Raw genomic sequence first — 27,232 nt, 5'->3', positions numbered from 1 at the left:
GTAGCGTTGAGCAGTTGGAGGTGAGCCACCAGCGGTGGTGGACGTGGGGAGAGAGATGGCGGAGTTTTGAAATTTGTAAGAATTGGTGTCACGAACTGATATATATATTATGACTATTAAGGTAAATACATTGTTTGTTCTGTATTAAAATCTTTTATTTGCTAACTATGCCTATCAGTAGTTAGTGCCTTCAGTAGTTTGAATCTTTTATTTAGCTGGCAGTTGTGGCGCTCGCTGTATTGCAGTAGCTTGAGTAACGAAGATTTTTGTGAGGCAAGTGATTTGTGAAACGTATAGGTTAATGTTAGTCAGGGCCCTTCTCTTGTAGGGATTATTGAAAGTCAGATTGCGTTGCGCTACAAACTATTGTGTGTCAGTTGAAGCACAGTCGTGTATAATTTTTCTAAGGGGCCGTTTCAATAGGCTTGTATTGCTCTTTCGTTTAACAGCAAATTTTAAAAAGTGTTTAACGTTTTCATCTGACTTTCCTTCCTAACACTTCGAAAAATAAAAATTTTTAAGTAAAATTTTATTTGTTTGCAGGTAAAGGAAAACACAGAAGAATGACGAAGTTATCATTTTAAAATTAATTTGTTTTGAAAATAGTAGTACTTCCTTTACATGTATGAATAGAATGACTTGGTTTTATAATTTCCTATTTTTATATAATCGCAAGAGTTTAGTTAATTTTACAAACTAATCCAAAAGAGTCGTCTTATCGCAGTACCGTGGTGAGATGTTTGACCATAGGGAAAGCTAAAAATATCGATAAAAGTAGAAAGCTGCTTTATTCATAGACAATATATCACAGCACATTATTTAATGAAATGTTGTAATTACCTACATTTACTGTTAAACAGTATACAACGAAACCAGCATAGAGGGATCCTATGGTTGTCAGGGTAGCAAGGTGTAGAATGGAGGGGATGGGGAGTTGTCAGACACCTGCAGGAGACAGCAAGACATTGATGCTGGTAGCAAGGCGAATTTATGAAGCTGATGCTATATCAGTAAGCGCTGACACCAGCACTTCTCTCAGTCCTGGCCGATCAGCAGTGGGAATCGACGTCACAGAAGGTTGTTGACTGGACACAGCTTGGCCAACAGAGTACCAGGACACTTGTCGACGACGTGTATCGTGTCCTGGGAAGGGCAACACTGCGCAATATTGCAGGAATCCCGAAGATTTACGCCATGGTCTCTCAGTGAGAGGTCAGCAAGCAACGCCAGTATGTGGTCATGGATGCAGGTACGGAGGCGACAGCTACTGCACTCCTACGGGATGATGGTAGGCTGGCAGGTAGCCAGATACCACCATGAAGTACTCAAGAGAGCATAGTCATATGAGTCATCCAAGTCTTTTCCTATGTGAAGGTGGAGTCGAGATCACAGTAGCCCGTGATAGACAACTCCTCCTGGCTGCCCAGCCTGTTACGTCGTAAGTCGAAGTCGTATAGGCAGATCGCCGATGTAATGTCATTGATGGAACTTCAAGGCAGGACAGCTGTCAATTAATAGTTGGGGTGTCTGTAATATTTGTAGTGATCGGTGTGTGTCAATGAAGTTTCCATGGGGCAAGAATGACCGAATGTGGCCTAGTTTTCTGGACCCGGCAGAGTAAAGCCACTCTTGCATATGACTTAAACATACTTGGTTATTTACTTCCTGCAGTGTGTGGCAATTAACGTGGCGGTGTGCCCATGCTGTACGCGATACCAACTCTACTTTCTTGCGGGCAATCCATTCTAGAAACTGCATGGTAGCCAGCCTTGGCTACAGATCTGATGTTTACGGCAGCCATGGTAAACTTTAAAATTTTGTACATATCCCCATAATACCAACGGCAGTTTTATGGGAATCGATACAAAAACCGTGTGTTTCATTCCAAACATTACACACAAGCATTAATTCCTCAACTTGTAATAGTTGCCGCTATGTATGGTATTCGCAACACGCCGTTCATTCCTCTCCTTGAGGATCAACACAGTGTCGCACTCTACTTTCTCCGGAGGATCCTCCGGTGTTTTAAACTTTCTTGTCGCACATTACGTGATTCATTATAAACCAACATGAATTTCATATGATCTTATCAAAATATTTGCAGGTTGTTTGCTTTTAACTCTCAGGTTTTTGTGCACAGTTTTTCTTCTGGCAGGAGCTTAAACCAAAATTATTTCGGCGCTGTTCCAGTCCGATGTTATTGTCGTCCTTGTGATCTTCAGTCCGAAGACTTGTTTGATACAGCTCTCCAAGATGGTCTATTCAGTGCAAGCCTCTTCATCTATGAAAAACTGCTTCAACCTACATTTGAACTTGCTTACTGTACTCACGCCTAGGTCTTCCTCTACAGCCTGTCCCTCCCACATCTTCCCAAATTACCAAACTGACGATTTCTTGAATCATGAGAGTGCCTCCAATGAATCCCTTCTTTTTTTTTATCAAGTGGTACCTTAAATTTCTTCTTCCCCAATTAGCTTTAGTACGTCCACATTAGTTGCTTGATCTACCCATCTGATCTTCAACTTTCTTCAGCAATGTCCTACTTAAATAGCTTCTACTCTCTTCTCTTCTAGTCCGTCTTCCGCATTTCATATGCATACATTAGACAGATGCATTGTAAACGGCTCCCTTTCACTTAGGTGCATATGAGATGTTAACAAGTTCCTCTTCTTCAGAAACGTTGTTCTTCCTATTGGCTGTCTGCATTTTATATGTTCTCTACCTCGGACAACATCAGTTAATCTGCTTCATATACAGGATACATTTAATAGCTCATTTCCTAATCTAATTACCTTACCATCTGATTTATTTTGCCAATATTCCTTTACTCTTGGTTAACTTGAATGAATAGTCCTCACATAATCTCTTTGCTAGACGTCGTCCAATCCGTGCAATAGCTCATCCAAGTCCTTAGCTGTCTCTGACAGAACTGCAATTTCTTCTTCCTTAACTCCAATCTCTTCCAAATTTACTTCTTGATCTCTCTTAATGCTTGCTCTGTGTGCAGATTCAGTAACATCAGGAGCAGACAACGAAACTGTGTTACTCTTTTATCGACTACAGCTTCTCCTCCATGTGCAGCTGATGTCTGGTTTCTCTAGAAGTTTAACGTTTCGGTCCCTGTATTTTTTCCCCTTTATCTTTAAAAGTTTAAAAAGTCTCGTCCAATCCACATTGCCAAAGGCTTCCTGTAAATATATAAATTCTACAAACTTCTGTTTGTTTCTTCCAAACTGTCTTTTTAGATAAGACGTTGAATTAGTACGGACTGACGTGTCCCTACATTTCTCCAGAACACAAACCGATTTTCCCCGATATCGGCTTCTATCAGTATTTTCATTCCTCTGTAAAACGTTTGTGTATACATTTTGCAACCACGACTCATTAAATAGTTAATAAGTGTTCACACTTGTCAGAACCTACCTCCATTGGAATTGGAGTAATTACATTATTCTTGGCGTCTGGAAGTATTTCTCCTATCTCATATATGTTGCGCACTAGGTTTAATAGTCGTAGCACTGACAGATCTCCCAAGAACCACAATAATTCTGAAGGAAGGTCATCGTCTACCGGACCCTTGCTTCCACTCGTCTTTCAGTACATTGTCAGATTCTTCTCGCAGTATCACATATTCCACCTCTTCTTCAACAGCTTCGTCTTCCCTCTCTATAATAGTGTCATCGAAGTTCCTGCTCCTTTAGAAACACTGTATGTATTCCTTCCATCTTTCAGCTTTCTCTTCTACGCACGGCTCACCATATGAGCTTCTCATATTCATACAGAATACTCTTGGTAGCTCATTTCCTGCATCTCTTTTCTAGACACCATTCAATTCGTTCAGCTGCTCTTCCATGTCCCTAGCTGCATCTGACAGATTCCAGTATTCCTTGCACCTTTCAGCTTTACCTTCTACGCTTAGTACTGGCTTACCTTATAAGCTTTTGGTATTAATACAGCTCCGTGTCTTATCTCCAAAGGCATATTGTCGGCAGACGATGGTTGAAGTGATCGCTATGGAAAGCAGAAATCTACAGTTACCGGTTTTCGAATGCCAGCCCCTGTTTTTGCCACAACCACAGCAGGACCTTCATAGATATTGGTCAAGGGCCTGAAGACGGCGTAGTATATAGCCAAAACTAGTGGTAAAATAAAATATGTTTCAAAACTAGATGGCTGAAAGGTGTTTGGTTTAACAAACAGTATCTAACAGCCGAGTCCTGCAACCATCTCTGAAAAGATGGACATAGAGAAATGCATCTTCATTATTCTTAAAAGTGACATCCGTCTTTTTCCATAGTCACCCCTGGACCATAGAAGAGCGGTTTATTGAAGATAAAAGTTCTTCATCTTGCTCTACTTGAAGTTCGTCAGGAGACTGATTAGAAGTTGCTGTAGTTTGTCCTGTAGATGTTCCTGTCAGTTTTTATATGGCCCATAACAAGAACACGATCTGTCTTCTTCACTGCTGAAAAATCATGTCCGCTAATCGCAACGGGATTTTAAAGCTCGGTTCCACTTTCCTTGAACTCATGAACTGCGTTACCGACTGTATCTCCTTTCAATACTCAACGATCTGTAAATACTTAACAGATGATGGGGTTGTCAATTTCGCCTTTGATCTTACACCAGCTGGCTGTGTTAAAAGATTTAGGTGTAGGATTAGCAAGACATAAATGACTGTAAAATTGTTACTGAGTGACACTGTCGGGCGCAGGAAAGTGAACTAAAATCTCTACATTATCATTCCATTACAGTATGTCTAAAGCTGTGAAAATGATAAATGCCCTGAAAATAGCCAGCCGTCGTGACCGAGCGGTTCTAGGCGCTTCAGTCCGGAACCGCACGACTGCTACGGTCGCAGGTTCGAATCCTGCCTCGGGCATGGATGTGTGTGCTGTCATTAGGTTAGTTAGGTTTAAGTAGTTCTGAGTTATGGGGGACTGATGACCTCAGATGTTAAGTCTTATAGTGCTGAGAGCCATTTGAACCATTCCAACCTGAAAATTATAACGCGTCAGCCAAAAGACGCGACAGTTGCCAAACACACACTGAACTGGCGATTTATTGTGTCTCACTTCATGGAAATTAACTGCACCCTAATTCCAACTTATGAAATGCACTGGGTCCCGAGTGACGAAGCTATTATATATAAGCGGAAGTGAAGAGGCGAGCAATCCACAGCTGCTAATTGTTCAACAGAAGCCCGAGTGTGGGCTAAAACTACTAATATGCTGCACAAGGGGATTCCTCCCACCATCGTTCACACCTACAAGTGGTATTCTATCCATGTTAATCCTTGCGTAATAACACATCGATTTTAATTCTTCTTGAATTTATCACCCTCTGATCTAACAGGTCTCGATTGTTTTTAAATTTACATACATCTCAAAATTTAAAACATCTCTAGAAATTATGGGACCTACAAATTCCATCAGTTAAGTCTCTTTGAGTTCTCACTCTTCACCCAAAGTGACCACTACCGAAACTCTACTAACATACACCTCCTTCGCTGCACCTTCACGCAATCGATATCTTTTAAGTGGGTATCTTTAACCAAGTCTTACTTTGTGATTAAAATCTGGTACAGAAATCAGATCCTGCCTACAAGCTACTGTCCTCCATTACCTGCCCCCTCTATGAACCAAGGTTCTGTAACCTGTCCTTTCCGATGCACAGTAATTGTCTAAATTGCCGTAACAAGCATTTAGCGGTCTCTTTCGAATCCACTGGCCCATGAATTACCTACAGTAGCAGCTACCAACTCACCTGTAGTGAATAGCCACACAGTTATCACGTTCATCAACATATCCATTTTAATCTACCCATGAATTACCTAGAGTAGCAGCTACCAATTCACCTTGTTGACTTTCACCAAGATTTACTTTTTTATCTACATCGCTATCTGTAATATACCCCTAATTTTAAAAACAGAGAGAGAAGATATGGCCTGAAAAGTGTCATAATGGTATCTTACAGGATATTCCCGTAATGATGGAACAAAAAGACAAATAAAAAAGGACAGGCAAGAAATCATCGTATTGTACCTATTCATGAAGTCCTAACCAGCCGATGTAGTTTAGTGGCATCTACCTTCCATGGATCGCAATATACTTCCAGAAGAATCTTTGTGTTTTGTGTATACGATGGAAGGTATTTCGTAGGTTCATACTACGGTACTGATTGGTCTGTGCTACTAGCAGCCACATGTTCGTCACCATTCAATTCCACAGTGTTCCCACACTCCGGCTGGTTTTGATGGTATCGGTAAATACATTAAACCCAAGTTATCTACTATTTAGTTATATTTTGTTAGTGCTGTTAAAGATAAATTTCCGTAGCATTTTTACCAAATGAATACGAAAAGTTTAATCTTCAATTTGACAAATCATAAAACTCATTTATGGCCTTTTAACTTGATTTTGTTGTTTACAGTGGTACTTCTAATATAACAGAACACTTTGCTTAAAATTACATTATTTTAGTAGCTTTGCTTCCATGTTAAGTCGTCCGAAAATGAAATATTGTTAAAATACTCAATTTTTAAATCTCAGTCACTGTTCCTTCTATTCGTTATGGGCTACGCAGTACTTTGTGCGATCGGAGTCGATACACACCGATCATTTGTATATTCATTGGCTGTGAGTGTGATTTCAATTTGTCTACCCTTGGCAATTTAGTATGTCGCAGCAACTATAAAGCACCTAGGAAAATCTTAGTTGTGTATCAGATACAATGTCAAGTCTCAAAATAACGCAGTATCCGGTATCATGTCCTATTTTGCTTATATACCATGTCGTTACGGGACCGTTTCTCGAAATGGAGCCACAACATCTGCAAATTAACAAGATCCAAATTGGAGAGCCACCCTGGACCTAGGCATTTAAATGATCTTAAATTTACGAGTGATCGTTTGTTGTAGTAGTATAAAAACGGACTCGCATGCTATTGGGAAGAAAGAAAGTGTTTTGGAAGCAAACTCGACGGCTCAGTTAGTGAGTGGAACACCAAGACAGCTAGCAGCGCCGTTGTGCTGCTACTAATAAGGCACGAAAAGAAAACGAGCTTCAGTACCATGTATCTTCTACTCTTGTCTATTTTGTTTTTACTGCAAATTTTGTAGAATGTGCAATTATCAAATATAGAGCAGTAGGCAATATTTTATATTTTTTTCACCGCCTGGTTATTGTCGAAATTCTTTAGTGATTTAACCTTGTTAAAGTCGCTATCAACTATAAAAAGCGATTACTAATTTTATTCATAATTTTCATAATTTTTCAATGTATTCTGTAGTCCATCACTTCCATTCCCGTCGATATTTGTACATCTCCTCTTTCGCCTTCTCCCTTCGCTTTATTACGCTTATCCCAATAGTTGGCTGATGGTCCCACCTCCACAGTATTTCTTTTCAGATCGTATCTAACATGTGTACCAAATGGCGTTGAGATCGTTCCAGCAGGTCAGGATGAGCTTTTTACACGTGGATTTGCGATGTCTGAACATGTTAAATGTATTTCTCTTATATTTAACATATTTCCCTTGTTTATGTACATGTATTTTACGTGTATCTCTAGCGAATTTCGCCCAGCATTTACATTTTCACACAGCTCTGTATATAGCGTCGTTCTCTGGAACAATTCGTTGCACAGTGATATCATTATGCACGTTCATCGAGTGGTATATGAGCTACTGTCTGCGAAATGTATTGCAAATATAGTGAGAAGTAAATAAGTAATAAATTAAAAAGTCATGCATGAAGCGGCAGATTGTCACGCGTGTCGGTATTTTATGTCATACCTCCTGAACTATGCTTCGTTCAGTGATATATGCCGGCCGCTGTGGCCTAGCGGTTCTAGGTGCTACAGTCTGGAATCACGCTACCGCTACGGTCGCAGGTTCGAATCCTGCGTCGGGCATGTGTGTGATTTTCTTAGGTTAGTTAGGTTGAAGTAGTTCTCAGTTCTAGGGGACTGATGACCTCAGATGGTAAGTCCCATAGTGCTCAGAACCATTTGAACCATTTTTAAGTGATATAATTTTCCTGTTATAATCAGAAGTATATATCAATACTGGTTCCAAAACGTGTCACGAATGCCATTAATAGGAAAGAAGAAATAAATTAAAGCGTCATGCTTCATGAAGCAATTTTACCGCCTCAAGAGCGGAAACATACTATGAGATAAAAAATTTCGTTAAGGTTTGCAGTCGTGTTTACAGTTTGTTGAAGTCCACAAAGTGCTCTCATTCTCGAATACCGGTTAGCTGAAGTATGGGAATTTGCTCGTCGTGGTCTACACTGCGCTGTCCCTTCACTCCCACCCTCACTCCTTTGCTATGTAGGCGGTTCTTACACTCAAAGTGATTGTCTCCAGTCTGCATGTGCTATGTGGACCACGTTTGGTTGAGACCGGTCCAGTGGTTGAGGTAGAGATGTGGAAATACGTACATACACTGATCGGCAAAAACATTATGTCCACCGATCTACTATCATTGTAAACTCGTACAGGCGATAGCAGAGTCACCTGGCGAGGAATGACTGCTAGTCACCTACACACACGGTGCCTGTAGTATCAGTGAGTGTGCTATCCGTGTGTAGAAAGGGCAAGGTGCGCAAACTAGATGAGTTTGACCGATGGCAGACTGTGATGGCCCGGAGGCTCGGCAAGAGCATTTAGGAAACTGCACGACTTGTCGGGTGGTCGAGGAGTACTGCTGTGAGTATCTTCAACACGTAGTGAAGCCAAGGTGCAATCACGTCCAGACGTCGTGGGATTGGGCACCCATCCTTCATTACAGTTGTTGTAGAGCGTAGACTGGGAGGACTGGTAAAACAGGGCAGGCGTCGAACTGTGGCGCAACTAACCTCAGACTTTAACGCTTGGGTAGAGCACAAGTGTGTCTGAACACACAGTGCCCAGAACACTCCTAGCGAATGTCTCCACAGCCAACGACCCATGCTCGTACCAATGTTGACACCACGGCATCGACAGCCACGATTGAAATGGGCACGTAACCATCGGCACTGGATGTTGGCGCAGTGGAAGAGCGTTGCATGGTCTGATGAATCCCGATACCCTCTTCATAATGCCAAATGGAGGGCGCGAATCCGTAGTCCTCCAAGGGAACAGCTCCTTAAGAACTGCACTGCGGGACGGAGACTAATGGATGCATTGTGGAACATTTACTTACGCAGCCATGGATCGAGTGACTCTCCATGACGGCCAAAGAGTATCGTATACCCGTTGCAGACTACGTTCACCCCTTCATAACGATCATGTTTCCCAATGACAGTAGCATTTAATAACAAGATATTCCATAGCCCATGTTACAAGGCCAGGAGTGCGATGGAGTGGTTCTAGGTACATAGTGACGAACTCCTATTGATGTGCTAGTCCCCCAAGTCAGCAGATCTGAAACCGGTCGATCACTTGTGGAATGAATCTTAAAGTGGCGTCAGAGTTCGTCGTCAACCTCCCTGGAATTTACGTGAATTGGGTCACCTGTGTATGCAGATCTCTCTCCTGCGACCTACTAAGGCCTCATCGCCTTTATGCCGTGACGCGTCGCTCTTGTTACTCCTGCTAAGAGTGGATACACCGTCTATTAGGTATGTAGTCACAATTCTCTGGCTGATCAGTGTACACACAAACATCCATTTTTGTAATATGAATGCATGTCGGCTGGGGAACATAAGCTGTTTCTACCAGGAGTCCTATGAATCCGGTAATAAGTCCGGCTGCCGAAAGCTTCAGAATACTGACTACTTAGTTTGACTGAAGAACAGAGAAAAATAAACTCGTGTGCATTTTCATATATCATATAAGGCAGCTTTCCCACGTTTTCTCATACCTTAGCCGTTCACCTCTATACGCGGTGCATAAGTCTGAAAACGGGAGGTACTTGTGCACTGCTGGCGAACTTCCCAGCATCAACTCTGAATTTGCGCCCTCGTACACTACCTCGAGCGCAGACGTCAGCACGGCATGGCGAAGAGTAAACGCAACTCAGAACGGACGTTAACTATTCAGTAGCGGCAAGCATTTAACATTCATCGAGCAAGCCAATTTGCATCGTGCTCCGGCATGCGCACCATAGCGCAGCGATATTTGTTCCCTGAAATACATTTACCACCTACGTTTTCTCCAGCTCCACGGAATTGCAGCTATTGTCTGGATTTCCGATTGTGCCCATTTGCCAGACTGTCTTAACGCATGACATCATTTCACAACATTAATCCCGGTTCTCACCTCATTGAACCATCTAGTTACCAAGTCTGACAATCCTCAGTTATAGAAAGTGCAGTTTCTTGAGTATGTACGTCACGTCTCTTTTATGCAGATGTGTGCGAAGCATGTAATAACCTTAGACCTGCTCACAAAATGGTTTCAAGAGTTTCCCAGTGGGCCTCTTTACAGTACGACATGCAAAATTTCTGTACATAGTAAAATTCTAACATGTTTAGCCCTAATGATAAATGGAAGCTGCCATGCAAGACTTTTCAGCTAGATATTACCACTGAAAGATGATTATTCTGGAGCAGCATACTAATCACGCTTTCCAATAAAAATGACAGTAATTTCTCATATCAGTCTGTTACACAATACTGCTCTACCAATCCACTCTCGAATGGCTAGTGAGAAAAAGGAACACCAAAATCTTTCCGTTCGAGCTCTGATTTCTTTTATTTTATTACTATGATCATTTCTCCCTACGTTGGTGGGTGTCAACAAAATATTATCCCATTCGTAAGAGAAAGTTGGTGATAGAAATTTCGCAAATAGATCTCGTCGCAAAAAAAAGAAAAAAATCGTCTTTATTTCAGTGACTGCCACCCCATCTCGCGTATCACATCAGTGACACTTTCACCCCTATTGCGCGATAACACGAAACGAGCTGCCCTTCTTTGCACTTCTTCGATGTCCTCGAACCTACGTGGTAAGGATCCAACACTGCGGAGCAATATTCCAGCAGAGGAAGGACAAGTGTAATGTAGTCTGTCTCTTTAGTGGGTTTGCCGCATCTTCTAAGCGTTCTGCCAACAAAGCGCAGTCACCTTATCGCCTTCCCTACATTATTATCTATGTGGTCTTTGCAATTTAAGTTGCTCGTAATTGTGATTAGTAGGTATTTGGTCGAACTGACAGCCCTTAGATTATGCGATTTATCATATACCCAAAATTTATCAGGTTTCTTTTAGTGCCCGTATGGATTACCTCGCACTTTTCTTTGTTTAGTGCCAATTGCTACTTTTCGCACCACACAGAAATTCTCTCTAGATCATTTAGTCATGGGAATTGATCGACTGCTGATGTTACTAGACAGTAAATTACAGTATCATCTACAAACAATCTAAGGGCGCTGCTCAAAATATCCCCTAGATCATTTAGGTAAATCAGGAACAGCAGAGGTCCTATGACACTACCATTACACTGGTACAATGGTGCCCAATCTTAGTTACACTAATCTCTAAAAAAATTTCTGAGGGGGAAAACTGAGGTCTAATCTAATTAAACCGCGACGCTAAAATATTCTTCAACGTTATCTACATTCTTTCTGATCTGTTGGACTATCATCACCATTAGCGGCAGGAGAAGCAGCCAGCATCATTTAACATTTGAGATAAAGGTACACTCCAGACATTATTATGCAGTACAGTCGTAAGCCGTGTGTCTTGACAAGAAGTAAATTACCCCTATGGTTAATTAATAAAATAGTTCAAACAGTTTAAACTGTGTATTAAGTGCGAACGTTTAAGCCGCCGAATACAATTCGAAGTGCAATATGATGGCCAATTGTTAGAAAAGTCTCTCCTTTGCTGCTGGGCTTCCACGTCCGCCAAATGAAATATTTTATAACTGCATTACAGGAAGGAAGATTGCTGTGTCGGACTGGTGTTGGGAGCGGCGCAACAGAGAATGTGGGCAGACTGAATTTTGGTAGATGTAACTTGCGAGGGAGTGACGCCACAGAGAATGTAGACGTAATTTGCAAATAACAATTTGTAAGTCCCTCTATGCTGTATGATTGATTTGAAAAACTCGCTTTCTTTTATTGAGTGACCGCAGATTCCTCACCTATGATGAATAAGAATGGCCATTGTAAATCTATATATACAAAGGAAATGTCCTGACAGGCTGACTCACTGACTGCCTCATCATCGCACAGGCCAAAGATTCAAGGAGAAAGTCTGGACGCTATTCTGCAGGCATCGTTTAAGAAGGGATTTTTCCTAATTTCAACCCTAAGAGAGTAAAATGGGCGAAAGGTTTTAACTGAAAAATTTTGCGATTAGGGAAATTTGAAGCTAGGCTTACGAAAATTGGTATTTGGTCTCTCGCTCAAAATTAGAGAATTTCGTCTTTCAGAATTTTAGGAAATTTAGCTCTATGGACATGAAACAGAGGGTGATGGTTATTTTTTTAACAAATATATCATTATTAAAGAACCACTACTGTGTTTTTAATAGCTACATCTCTGAACATCGGTTAGAAATTAAAAGAATAAGTGTTTCATTGTTTCTGGATATTCATCCCTTAACGGAGAGCAATAGGGGATGAAAAATTTTATTACAGTATTTTGTTACATTAAAAAAATTTAAAGCTGAATTTATGTCACTTCCAGGTTAGATATGGAGAGGAGTGTTTGTTATGACATGAAAGTTGCTATGGAAATATCTGTAGAAGACAAATTCATTGGACACCTGATCTAGAGTCGCTTTTTGGTCTAGAGTGTATTCGGAAAACACAATGCTTATATGGCCTCTGTTAGCATGAAAACCTTAGGTGTTGCAGTTTGTGCACAACATAAAAATTCGATTAAGTAAAAGCAAAGAGTTCTCTGGAGACCATACTCGAGCGATTAGCAGACGCCAAAATAGCTAAGCTAAGTGGACGGATCGGTACCACATCGAAGTGTTGCTCCTTTCCTGCCTGAAATGATTAAATTTTCAAACTCATGACACAATAATAGCGAAATTAACGACATGAATTAATTAATTGATAGTGAAACAGCAATTACGTAACTCAAGATAAGCTAGTATATTGTGAAATCATTATAACTATAGGCTACGATGCTTATATTATGGAACTAGAAAGCAGAAAGGCAAGTGACGTCAAATGAGGTTGAGTGACGTCTCCATGTGTCGCCAGGCCGGCTAGTATGATCTGGAACCGCTCGGAGAGCATGTTAAGATGTTCTTTCGTTTTACTGTGAGGCTATAACTTTCAGCACTTCACTTTGGATGTGGTGAATTCAGTCGTTACATTAGTGCTTCATTCGAAAACTTGGTAGCAACTCTTGCTGTCAAGTTTCAAATGTAGCACTATGTAACGATTGAATTCATGACATCAAGAGATTTATGGGTGTATATGACGTTTTCGTTTATTTGGAGGGATGCAATCGGGGCCTGAACATGGAACAGTGAAATATTGAAACAAGTAGCCTTCAAAATAAAATAAAATGACGTCTTAAGATAAACGGCTCTTGGTGAATTTCGTTGACATTGACAACTGCATTTTACGTTTGGCACTCCGTGACCTTCGGAGGCGGAATGCTGTTCTTGCTCTTATGTTCCCTTAGCACCCCAACAGGAATCGTGATTACATACGATACACCCATTCTCTACTCTAACATAAGGTTGGCCACTATTTGTCAGACACACACAACTAGTTTGGTTTTGACTATAAAAATCTCTGAGTACCTCAGTACGTCATTTCTGATTTTAACTCTGCTTTTAAGTCATTTTATCTGATAATAGTTCTGCAACTACCCATTCACTTGATTTTACAAAGTTCTAACATATTTTCAGCCTTTTAAAGTACGCTTTAGACTCTGATTTTAGTATTCACGTATTGTGAAATTAGTATTTCAAGTAATTATATACACATAAAAGTACAGGTAGAGAAAACAGCACCTTATAACCTGGAGCACTGAGTGAAAATAGGAAAGTACTTACAAAGAAAAAACTATTCATTTATAAACAAATAGATGCACATCGACTCCCGATTTGTCTTCGTGCATGCTTGGTTACTGATCGTTATCGTTCGTGCAAGTGTTTGTCAGGTTGTGTGTGTAGTTGGCGTTATTTCCGCTGACGACTATTTTACATATTCTCGGCATTCTGAGAGGAGTCGGTCGGTTGTTGCGGACCAGGGAAGTTTTCTCCACGCGGTACAGTCGGCTGGGTCTGCTGACACTCCCTGCGCAGTGTCGGGGCGTGTGTGGAGGTGTCCGGCCCCAGGCGTCAAAATTGAGTAGTGGTTTCAACTACCCAAGTTACGTCCGTTCGTGTTGTGCGCTTCGTTTCAGTGGTTCGTTGTTGGTGAGGGTTTCCTGTGAGCGTCATTGAGTGTTTCTTTTGCTGAAATTTAGCCACCATACGCTGAAAATTAACTATACTGGTTGACTACAATTCAAATGCACCTGCGGAATTTTCTGCCTTGTGGCCCTTAGTGTTCCGGTTACCTGCCCTGGCCACTAACCTAATTTTAGGCAACGTCCTTTCCTCACCTGTAGTCGCTGTCCCACATGGTGTTTAGTTTGGACAGCTAATACGTATTTCATTGTGGATAATCACGTTCGTTTTGGTTGTTGATTTCTCATGTACAGACTGGTGGCAAGCAAGTCGTTTCCCGGTCAGTCCGTGGCTGTCCCCTGGTTGGGTTCCGATGGATCAAGTGTAGTTGGGCTCACCACCTGTCTCACTTATGTCAACAAGGGCAGACCGACCTCCCTGGAGGATTCTGAGTACCGTTTACTTTATTTTCCTTCTCATTGGTATTTAATTGTCTGTTATAATATCTCATAGCCAATGATTTAAAAATTATTGCCTTTACTGGATTTTATGTATTTCTGAATTTAGGGAAATCAATTGTGGGCCTTCAGCCACTTAAATCCATTAAATACTTTGCGGCCTTCTGCCTTTGAAAGTTTATGGTAATTTATTTTAAAAGCTTGAAAATTTTACTGTGCGCATTCAACCGTTTGTATTGCATCTTGTTTATTTGTCTATTCGCCCTTGCTTGGAGGCGCTCATTCTCGCTGTATATGTATATCTCAATTGTTTTATGTGCAATTTTAACTGCATGTTTTTACCACTTGAGATTTATCTTGTTGCTTTAACATCTCTTGTTTGGAGGGCTTCAGCCGTGAAATAATTGCATTTTTGAAACTCGTAGCTCTAAAGGTTCGGCTTTGTGCCGTTTTGGTTGGAAGGTGTTACTAAATTACAATTTTGAGTGACCTGCACTTTATATGGCCTTTTCCACAATCGTAATCAACTGTTCTGCCCAGCCGTTTTAGCGGGCGTTTCAGTTAGTCTTATTGTTAGTGTGTATTCGTCTGTGTATTCACGGTTGTAGTTTTACCACCTCGATAATGACGGCACTTCAATTCAGCATTCTTTTATTTCATACTTTGCCATCTTTTGTATAGACAATGAGATGGTATAATTTTCTTCATATAGTACATGGTTCAGGGAACTTACTCTCATGTAAAGTGTATACTTACAAGAAACTTCTTGTTCCTTGTTGAGAAGACGTCAGTCCGTAGTAGCTATTGTTATTACATGCTAAGAAATCTTCTCATTGATAGCAGTGCAACTTAGTGTGCAATTTAAATTCAGTTTCCTCAAGCCAAGTTTCAGTGTTATACACGGGTAACTATAACTGCTTCACTTACAGGTATTAATTATGTGCTTATTTTTTGTCAGTCATTATGGCACTGGTTTGCTGCCCTGGTCAGATTCATTGCAGTTTCCTGGCAATCTGTAGTCGAGTAACACTGTTCAGAAGAGAAATCGCCTGTTGCTTCCTACATTCTATTTATAAATCAATTAATATTCAGGTCCTACGGATGGGCATTTTCTTTTACTCAATTTTTCCCGTTTACTTTACATTAAAACTACACCCTAACTTTGGACGACTAGAAAATAACAGAACTGATGCCTCAGCGTTTCTGGCCAGGTTGCCGTAGTATCGGCATTAAACCTGAAACTTTAGCTCCAAAATATGCAGTCCGATAGAATATTCTTCATTGCCTTGGGTATAAAATTACTTACGTTACTGCATGAAACATTGCTCGTGTCATGATTTGAAACGCTTTATTTGAAAGCCAGCTATACATTCTATTTGCCTTAGCGAAGACAGGTTGAAGATGTCATCGTTTTAATTTGTTTAGGTTCTTTTTACATTAGTATGTTGAGATACGTTTTTGCTCCCGGCAGACCCACGGTTGAACTTACAATAGGTCATATTATGCGCATTTAATGTTGTTTATTTGTTACTAGAAGCTAATTATTTACACTATTTTGCTGGACATCAGAATGTAGCTGGAGTATCATTTGGTTGTTGTTTTCATTCATATTTCACTCGTAATATTGCTAATTCGTCGTTAATGAAAGTGACAGTCCGGCTGCTATTGGCAAGTATTTCTTTCTTTTCGTGAGGCCGTACGGGCAATGAATTAGTTTCCGCACGATTGATGGACCATTAAGCAATAAAATTCTTTGAACAAATCTTTGACCTGAATTACATTTTAGAGAAATGTCGTGGGACATAATAAGATACCAAAAATCTCATTACCGCCTCCAGACTATGCAACAGGTGATAGGCCAGTGTTTTTCTATGCTTTGTCATGAATGTTGCTACGGTGGTTGATGTTATTAAAACACTGTCAGAGCATGAAATTACTAAGAAAACAAGCAGTGCCCCCTGATCGTATGGCTGGTTGTAACAGGACACCCTTCTGCACAGCATTCAGTCTTAGAGCTTGGTTGCCAAATGGTCATTCGTGTTAACTGAAATATCCCTGAAATTTGTATACACGTCGTCGACTGGACGTATGTCAGGACTTGTACTTCAAATGGTTCAAATTGCTCTGAGCACTATGGGGCCTAACATCTATGGTCACCAGTCCCCTAGAAGTTAGAACTACTTAAACCTAACTAACCTATGGACATCACACGCATCCGTGCCCGAGGCAAGATTCGAGCCTGCAACCGTAGCGGTGGCGCGGTTCCAGACTCAAGCGCCTAGAACTGCACGGTCACACCGGCCGGCGGACTTGTACTAAATGCACTATAATTCATTTCACGTAGCATTTTGTTCAGGAGTGATTTGAGTTTATATGGCCATATCAGTTCCTTCCTTAGATAAATTCTTTTACTTTTCTTCAGAAGACTGACACAGTTAACATGCTTGGATAACGTATCTTGCAATACCCCATCACTTTCATTCCGCTTCACTATGGCAACTGATGCAGTATTTTAACTTTCACTGAGTAAATGTCTGCAAATGACATGGCGGAAAAGTAGTTTTTAATTATATTGTAAGTCTGTTAAATCTGCAGTGGCAAAAGGTAGGGCAGAAAAGTCATTTCTAGAATATTCTTCTACGCTAAGTTCATCTGATTGTTCAACATTTGCGAATGGTAATAAAGAGAAATCATTTTCTGTAGTTTCAGTCTGTTTGAAAACGTTTGAAACCTGTGTCTGCAGATTAGCTACACCCGATGAAAGTCCTGAAATTTAGGTAGTGATATTTAGCATTACCTCATCGAACTTTGTGGTCATTTAAGTAGAACACCATTGCAGCAATTTCACTTTTGCTTTCATCTTTAAAAGTGACCAATTTTTATTTCATTTTTTAATGACGGCTTATTATCTTTAGTGGTCATATTCGTTAATATTTTTTGCAATTTTTTTTGCCATATTGAGACCGCTAAAAGTTTGTGCTGGCGAGATTGCGAGGTTGAGTCAAGGTCGAACTACTGCGTTTGCAATCTGCTTACTACTAATGGATAATCGCTCATACTGGTGTACTGTGACCTTTTCGGAATGCGTACTAATTTCACCTACAGAAACATTAATATCTCATTTATTTACGACCATTTCGACTTAGTTACTTACTTCGTCTGAAGTTGAGTTCTCTAAAATTGTTTACTGATACTTTCCGTTTCTTTTCCAAGTTTAACCACAATAATAAAAGAATGATGAATCGTAGTAAAGCATCTTTTGAATAAGTGAAATTAACTCACGGCGAAAATATTAACACGCTGCTGAATAAGGACAGAACTGACTCATTTGAGTCAATAACAGGATACGCCACAACGAGTGAGGTACAGCAACAGCGTCCATCTTGTACCAGCTAAATTGCATCCTGTTAAGTTTGTCACTGTTACTGCACTGTATTATTTTGTATGAAAATATGTTACTAACTAAGCTATTAAAGTAATGTGCTGCTGACGTTTTGAAATGAAGAAGCATAGATTTCAGCCTAGCAGTCAGTAGTCTATAGCAAAGCGCATTATCGACTACGCTCTTACCTTGTAGGCCTTCATTCTGGTTCCATGTTGACTGTGGGTATTTCTTTCCATATATATTTCCTCTGTATCTCTTTCTAGATGTTTCAAGTTCAGGATTTTGTATTTACATTGAAGGAGTAATACTTTCAGCGATCACTTCGCTATTAAAAAGACCAACAGTTAGTAGAATGAAAACAACGACAATTACATACAATTTGCGTTATTTAATAACTGTGGAGGCGCTGTCGCCACCATAAATTGGGCTTCCAATTGTGCCGACACTAATATTTTAAAATTTCGCTGCCAGAACGAAGATTGTGGTCCGGGATTAATGATGGGAGCGGCGCAAAAGAGAATGTGGACATATAGAATTTCAATAGATGTTCTACGTTCGTTTCATGGCCATCTTCCGCAACATCTGTCAAAATAAGATATTAATGGTTTTCTGTCTTAAGCTTACTATAATTTAATAAAAGATAACTATACCACACACGTTTCACTTTTAATTATAAAGGATCTTTCGTGGTTATCCTGCTAACTGGTTACAGATGTTTGTACATTTCGCTTCTTTTAGATTAAAAACAGCGCATTGTTTATTAAGTTGGAATGCAAGCTACTCACTGTGTTTCTTTACTTAATCTCCAAGCACTGCTTCTTCCATTCTTATTATCAGCAGTTGACGTCGAAAGACCTCGTTTCACATTTGCACTTGACAGTTTTTGCCATTCTGTATAATTTGTTGCGCTGCATTTGATTTACTTACACTTACTCTTAAAAACTAAATCGTACAGAAAAACAGAAACAAAACAAGTGAGGTAAGCACTGGTGTGACGAGAGAGGTAGTCAGTGTTGTTGTGGTCTTCAGTCCTGAGACTGGTTTGATGCAACTCTCCATGCTACTCTGTCCTGTGCAAGCTTCTTCATCTCCCAGTACCTACTGCAGCCTACATCCATCTGAATATGCTTATTGTATTCATCTCTTGGTCTCCCTCTACGATTTTTACCCTCCACGCTTCCCTCCTATACTAAATTGGTGATCCCTCGATGTCTCTGAACATGTCCTATCAACCGATCCCTTCTTATAGTCAAATTGTGCCACAGACTTCTCTTCTCCCCAATCCTATTCAATACCTCCTCATTATTTATATGATCTACCCATTCAATCCTCAGCATTCTTCTATAGCACCACATTTCAAAAGCTTCTATTCTCTTTTTGTCTAAACTATTTATCGTCCACGTTTCACTTTCATACATGGCTACACTCCATACAAATACTTTCAGAAACGACTTCCTGACTCTTAAATCTATACTCGATGTTAACAAATTTTTCTTCTTCAGAAACGCTTTCCTTGCCATTGCCAGTCAACATTTTATATCCTCTCTACTTCGACCATCAACAATTATTTTGCTATCCAAATAGCGAAACTCCTTTACTACTTTAAGTGTCTCATTTTCTAATGTAATTCCCTCAGCAGCACCCGACTTAATTCTACTACATTCCATTACCCTCGTTTTGCTTTTATTGATGTTCATCCTATACCCTCTTTTCAAGACACTGTCCATTCCGATCAACTGCTCTTCCAAGTCATTTGCTGTCTCTGACAGAATTACAATGTTATCGGGGAACCTCTAAGTTTTTATTTCTTCTCCATGGATTTTAATACCTACTCCGAACATTTCTTTTGTTTCCTTTATTGCTTCCTCATAACATCGGGGATAGGCTACAACCCTGTTTCACTCCATTCTCTACCACTGTTTCCCTTTCATACCCCCCAACTCTAATAACTAAACTGATAGTTTCGGAATTTTCACATCTGCAAACCAATGCAATACAGATTCCATAATACAGACGAAACTTATAAAGAAACTACAGGAACACAACACCATCATCACAAAAGCTGATAAAGAAAACAGAGTGGCTCTCGTCGATAAAGGGCAATGTATCTCTAAGACAAGAGTCCATCACAAGAAATAAAATTACAAAACTAAAACCAGATCCAACAAAAGATTCCGAGCGAAGTTGAGATACACTCTGAAAAAGAAGTTGAACATTCAATAGAAAACAATCCAAAAAGAAAACCGCTACAAACATATCCGAGTGCACCTTCCCTCCAATTCCAACCAAAGCTACACAAAAAAGACCTCCCTGTAAGTGCTACTGCGAATTATGCAAACGCTCTCACATACCCACTTACAAGATACATATTAAAAATATTATCAGAAAACTGCAAATTAGAAGAGCGTAGAATTATAAAAAAAACAATTTACCACTGATATATTATATAAAAGAGATACAGGTGCCAGATACAGCCACCCTCCTGTCATTTGATGTAGATAATAAGAATTCCAGTATACAGGTAACTGAAACAATAAACAGTATACAACAAAATCTTCAGACACACATTATACTTCCACGTGAATACATTAAATAAACGGTTATGCTGCTAGAGCTGATAGTAGAACCGAACAATTTCCAGTTCAATAATGAGTTCTTTTGCAAGGTGACGGATTGCCAATGGGATCCCCAGTGTCTGAAACCATAGAAAACATATTTATGAACAATGTAAAAGAGATTGCATTTAAGAAAAAGTAACAAGTAGGTACAAAATCTTATACTGCAATAGATATTTGGATGACATCTTGTGCCTGATGAACGAAGCAATAAAACCGACCAGTTAAACAGAGACATAAATTATGTTCGTAACAACATACATTTCACAATAGAGAAAGAGTATAATATATAGTTACATTTCTTCGGAATCGTCATAAAAACAACCAGCACACATTTGACTTTTCCCGAAACACGACAACAACAATCACAATTATGTATGAGAAATCACAACACGACAGTTCTAAAAAGTGGGCAGCACTTGGATACATGCTCCACAGACCAAACACACTACCATTACATACAGACAATTACCAAAATGAAATGAATACTGCAACGCAAAGAACCACAAACAGTGGAAACCAAGAAAACTTGGTAACAGAGCAGAATAGTAAAGTCAAGAAACAGAAAAGAACAAACACCCAACTGCCACCAAGAGAAAGGCAGAGTCCCACATAAACAAACACAGACAATACAAGACCAGGAACAGCACAAAGTGAGAAAGACACAGAAAACAAAAGTTGGTACACAGAATATCGAATATTTTCAAAAAGCAAGACATAAATATAGTCCACCAAATCAACAATTGAATCCAAAGAAACTTCACAAAAACAGTATGAGAAATTGATCTGTATTAGAAATCAGGGATATACCAACTGAAATGCAATACATGTAGCGGAAGATACATACGTCAAACCAGGGGGACATTTGACACCAGATATGTATGGAATATGTAAGAGCATGGAAGTATGGGACAAATAATTCAATGTTTTCAGAACACTTGCACGAGTACCAACATAAAATTACCACGAGAGACGTTGAATTGGAAATCATAAGGATAAACAACAACAAAAAACATCTCCATGCCTTACAAGAAAACAACCACATTCAGAAAACCACAACAGAAATGAAACAACGTATAAATGGCCAGACTAATCTGGCAAAAAACACACTCTTCAAACTGGTTGACTGCTTAATATGACATTAAATATATACATACAACCACAGACTCCATATACCACAACTGTCTTCTCCCAGGTTTTGTCCAATAATCACGTTCCAGCCACCCCACCCCACTCCCCAAAAAAACTTCCAAGTGAGCACCTGCTGCCCCCCCTCCACACTCAATCTTCTCTCTCATCTGTTCCAAACATATTCACTAATTTACAATATCTCTCACACACATTCATTCTCTGTCTCTCCCTTCCCATCTCGTTCTCTTTCTTTCTCTCTCTCTTTGCCACCCTTTCTCTCTCTCTCCCCCTCTCTCTCTTTCTCTCTTTCTCTCTCTCTCTCTCCCTCCCTCCCTCCCTCTCTCTCTCTCTCTCTCTCTCTCTCTGTCTCTCTCTCTCTGTCTCTCTCTCTCTCTCTCTCTCTCTCACACACACACACACACACATACACACTGTCAGGAAGTTAAAAGAAGTAGTTTTACAGGTTGGCAATGCTCACAAGCCGCATGAAACCAAACGAACAGACATACACGCATTAACAATGCACAGAGTGAGAAACACGTATGACTTTAGTTCAGTTTACAGAAGTGAAGTGTAAATAACCCAAATGCAGCGCAAGAGATACTTCAGAATGGAAAGACCTGCCAAGTGCGTATATGACACGAAGTCTTTCGACGTCAGCCGCTGGTAACAAGGAAGGAAAAGGCAGTGCTTTGGAAAATATATAAAGAAGCATCTTAGGTAATATGCACTCCAACTTTGTAAACAAAACGCTGTTTTTAATCTAAAATAACCGTAATGTACAAACATCTGCATCCAGTTTGCAGAATGGCAACGACAGACGCTTTATAAATAAAGTGAAACTTCTTTGCTGCAGTTCTGCGTTATTAACTTGCAGTAAGCTATAGAACAGAAGATTGTTTATAACTGAGTGATTAGATCTAATTCGCAAATCATTCTTAGGTAGTCGATGTGTGCTCTATGATTGATTTCAAAAGACTTCCACACATGCAATGAATAACAATGGACATTGTAAATTAGTAATAAAATCACGACAATGGCGAATCGGTGTCACATCGAAGTGTTCCGTCTTCTCTGTTAGACTACTGAGAACTGGATCGCATGGCACAAAGAATACTGAAATAAAACAAGAGAAATGATGCTCTGATAATAAAACAGTACATAAGTAATTTTTATATTGTGAAATCACTATAAATACAGCCGACGATGCTTCCATTATGAGGCTAGACAGTAGAAAGGCAAATGCCAACAGCAAGTCTTCTTGTAGCTCCTCACAAAAAATCTGAAGGCTGCACCTTCTTTCATTACTCAGATGATAGAAACATGAAAGTCGACTATGTGGCCGCAGTCCTTATATCAATGTTTCCCATAAAACTATTTGTTTGAAAATGGCCCATTACACTTTCTCTCTGTCGCTCTCTCTCTCTATGTTTCTGTCTCTCTCTCTTTCTCACCTACAACCCCCGCCCCCACTCACACACACACAAACACACACACACACACACACACCTATACAATTTAAGCAAGTTTTGCAAACTTATCATTTAAATGTTGGTTGGTAACTAAATGATTAATCAAGAAACCGTCCAACGATTAAGTAATTGTCTGCTTTCAGCTTGTAGCGTCCATCAGTGCACTGAGGTAATCATCTCAAATATCTAATCATTGATCCTAAGCCTGAAAGACTAACTCATCTACCAAAGTCAAAATATAAAATAAATAATTTGCACCTAATATCCGATTAGGGAACCTGATTATTTCGTAGCACATTTAGTAACAACCTACCGCATCTACTGCAGTCGACCACCAACATCCTAGTATATGAAAATAATTTCCTACTAATAGAAAATAATTATTTCCTGTGTTGTACAATTATGAAACCAATTCAGTGAGTGGCTTCTGCTATATCAGAATATTCATGATCAGGAATGATCAGAATCAGTTAGTTCGGTGCAATAACTTATAGGTAGTAAATACTGGTGGACTCGATTTTACGAATTATTTTATTTGACTTCCATTTGGGTGCACTGTTTTTGGGCCCCTGCATAAATCGACCAAATCAAGCTTACAGTAAACAACAAATTTGACACGGAACTACATTTGCCATTCTTTGAAACGAATTAACCACCCATATACATTAGTAAAAGATATAAGAAGAGAGATGAAAGATATGAAGATGGTAAACAAAAATCCGTGACGTACAAACAATGCTCACAGAAGTGTCATGTAACTGGTAACTGTATTAATGGAAACTCGTACAATACAATTATATTAAAATAGTATTACGAAATAAAGTAAATGTTTTCATACTGTAGGAATTAGAAAAGCCTTTACTGGGAGAATACAATAAATCGTGTATTACAAACAACAGTATTACATAGAGTGGTCCTACAGTAACTAAACCTGCTGAAGGCTGAGAACGTGACTGAATACATAAATACTGAACAATAAGGATTGTAGTAGTGAATGTTTAATCATGACAAACCTAACCACAGCGTAGTAGCTGAACTGTGATGGACTGCAATAACTGTTAGAAAGGCTAGAGAACCATAAATAAACCCTGCATTTAGTTCAAAGTAATGGCCTAAGACCGGAAAAGTTATTTTTATTTTTCTTGTAGTATCTAACTGTGATCCACATCTCCCATTACATGTGCGTCATATCGAGGAAAAGAAAAAGGGTATATAAGGTAAGAAAATATAAAGCCAGAAGAGACCAATAAATTAAATTTCCAAATGGTGTATGTTGACGTAGAAGCGTACAGGATGTGAAATCGAGTGAAGTCAAGCCTTACAGCAGCCGTCACTATATAATGTGCGAATTCTTGTTATAAAAAGCTTATCAATCGTAATACATTGTAACAGAACAGAATAAAATAGCGCAAGAAGCAAACAGATATGTCAAAATAATCAGAACAGATTCTGAACAAAATAACAGATTTCCTGTCTATATTAAGCTTGATTTTTTCGATTTATACCGGTTCCTGAAGATTGTGCCAACGGGGCACCGAAACTGGTAGACAGATAAGTAATTCATAAAATTACGGCAGTCTGTATTTACTCTCTTGAAGTCTTTGACCAGCCGCAATCCCATTCATGGAACGGTATTACAAATAAGCGAGAAATAAACGGCTGCGTTCAGACAGAAATAATTGAAAAAGCCGCTGTTAGTTAATGTCTAGATATATTGTTACTAAAACGATGGAACTAATTGACAAGCCCACATTGGTCCAGAAGTAAGAAATACATGGGTAAATTTCGAAAGTAGCAATCGGAATACTAAACTCTCAGTACACTGCATTCAGCAGTGTTACTTATAATCCGTCTTGATTGCAAAATATTTATTCACATGTCCTATCTCACTTCCTCTGGAACCATCTTCAGATCCTCATTTTTGGTTACAGGAATAACCCGTCCACACTCAGCAACCTTCACTTGCTGATTTACTTTCAGCAGAACAATAACTCTTTTTGCAATTGAGTAGAGGGCGATAACTTTTATTCTACAGCACGACCGACTGAAAAGACAGTATTCGCCGCTATAAGCGGCTTCCATTTGGTGAAAACTGAACAAATTAGTAATAGCTCAGTACACACCAACTAGTATCCTTAACACTACTACAACCCCAAGAATATAATGCTGACGTACGAAGTTCACCTTTTAGTATTTTGTTTACTAACTGCCGTTCACATGGTTGCAGATGGCATAATGTTCGTTAAGTAAAAAATGGCAACAGAAAAAAGGCGCCCAGGAAATAAGGTACTATGAAAGTATCCATAATAAACTATATTTAAAAAAAGGAATAGTAAAAAATAATGTGCTGCTGTGTATGTATAACCATGCTATTTTCTGCATGTTTTAGATTTAAAAAAAACACTGATTGTGGTGATATTTGTCGCGGAAACTAGTTTGGGAAAATAAAGAAATAAACGAATAACAAGCTGTTTTGCAGCAAGGCGGACTTAATTTCTGATATTACTTTTTTCTATGCAAACACGGACCAAATGGAAGAGTTCCAAGATAAATTCATTGTTAACTTATGAGGACGCATTTCGACCCGTGGAAGACCGCAAACCTGTGAACAGTGTAGTAGGCAGTTCCAAAATAATGTTACCAGTTTACCTAAGCATAACCACGGGAAGTAACTGAAACTATGTCATCGTGTGTCTGCGTTATGGTAGCATGTTCTAACAGGTCCAGATAAACTATATACCAAGCTAGTCTTTCCTCCAGACCAGAATTCACTCCAGCATTCACAAACAGCAAGAAAAACAGAACCAGAATGGCGCAAGCCTGTTCAGATAAGATACACATAGCGGCTTCCAAACCACGAAAGCTTCCTACTCGCTAATAGACAAGCCTGAATTCCGTAAATGCGAAAATGTCTCAGTGGTCACGCAAAGAGGTTGCTCAAACAACTTATTTATTTCAGTGGAAGCTGAGTACAGTAGAGCTACGCAAAGTACTGAAAGGATAACTGCCGTCATCTGCTAAAAGTAAAATAGCCCGATAGGAGGTAAATTGCTGAACTTTAGGATTGCTTTAGGATTTTACCTTTATATTTACTTCTTGTTGTAATTCAACAAAGAATTTCCTTTGTCCATCTACTCTATATTCATCCGGCTACATGTTGCACATTGCTGTTGCGATTTTCATCATTTGAATTGTAATGGAAAAAAGGACGATTATTTCATGAAAAATAATGCAAGAGCACACTGCATCTATGACAGTAATGAGACATGTTTTTGGTGTTAAGGTAGTTTCTGTCGTAGAGTAGACCAAACGTGCACCTGAATTTCGTAAAGAAATTTCTAAGAAATTAAGGCCACCATGGGATAACAGTGAATCATGCAATCAGGGGAGACGATAAAGGAAATTTATCGAAGATTTGTAGTATGGTGTTAGAGAATTCTGAAAATTATGTGGAGACTAAAAAAAGGTGCAGTTACTGCAGAATTGATAAGGAAACGAAAAAACGGAAAACACTAATACAAGGAAAGGACATGCGTTAAGACATCTGGAGATAATGTCCGTAGCACTACAGAGTGCTTCGAAATCGTAAACATAGTAGGGGAAGGCAGATATTACAATATGCAGAATAAATAATTGTTGAATGTTTTGTGAATAAGTGCATCTCTGTGATGATGACATTGACGTAGGAGAGAAGTGCAGAAGTGCATGAAAAAGAAATGCAGACAGCATTTCGTACACTGCATTACAAGTTGATTATCGCAGAAGCTTTAACTACATGTCTTAGGCCATAATGTTTCCAAATTATATTATCGACTTATCGTTACATGGTGCTACGGAGTTTAACTAAAACTCCTTTGCGTTCTAATCACGGTAACAGTTAC

Source organism: Schistocerca gregaria, chromosome 7, assembly GCF_023897955.1.
Source record: "Schistocerca gregaria isolate iqSchGreg1 chromosome 7, iqSchGreg1.2, whole genome shotgun sequence".
NCBI classification, from domain to species: domain Eukaryota; kingdom Metazoa; phylum Arthropoda; class Insecta; order Orthoptera; family Acrididae; genus Schistocerca; species Schistocerca gregaria.
Note: the sequence above shows the minus strand (reverse complement) of the source record.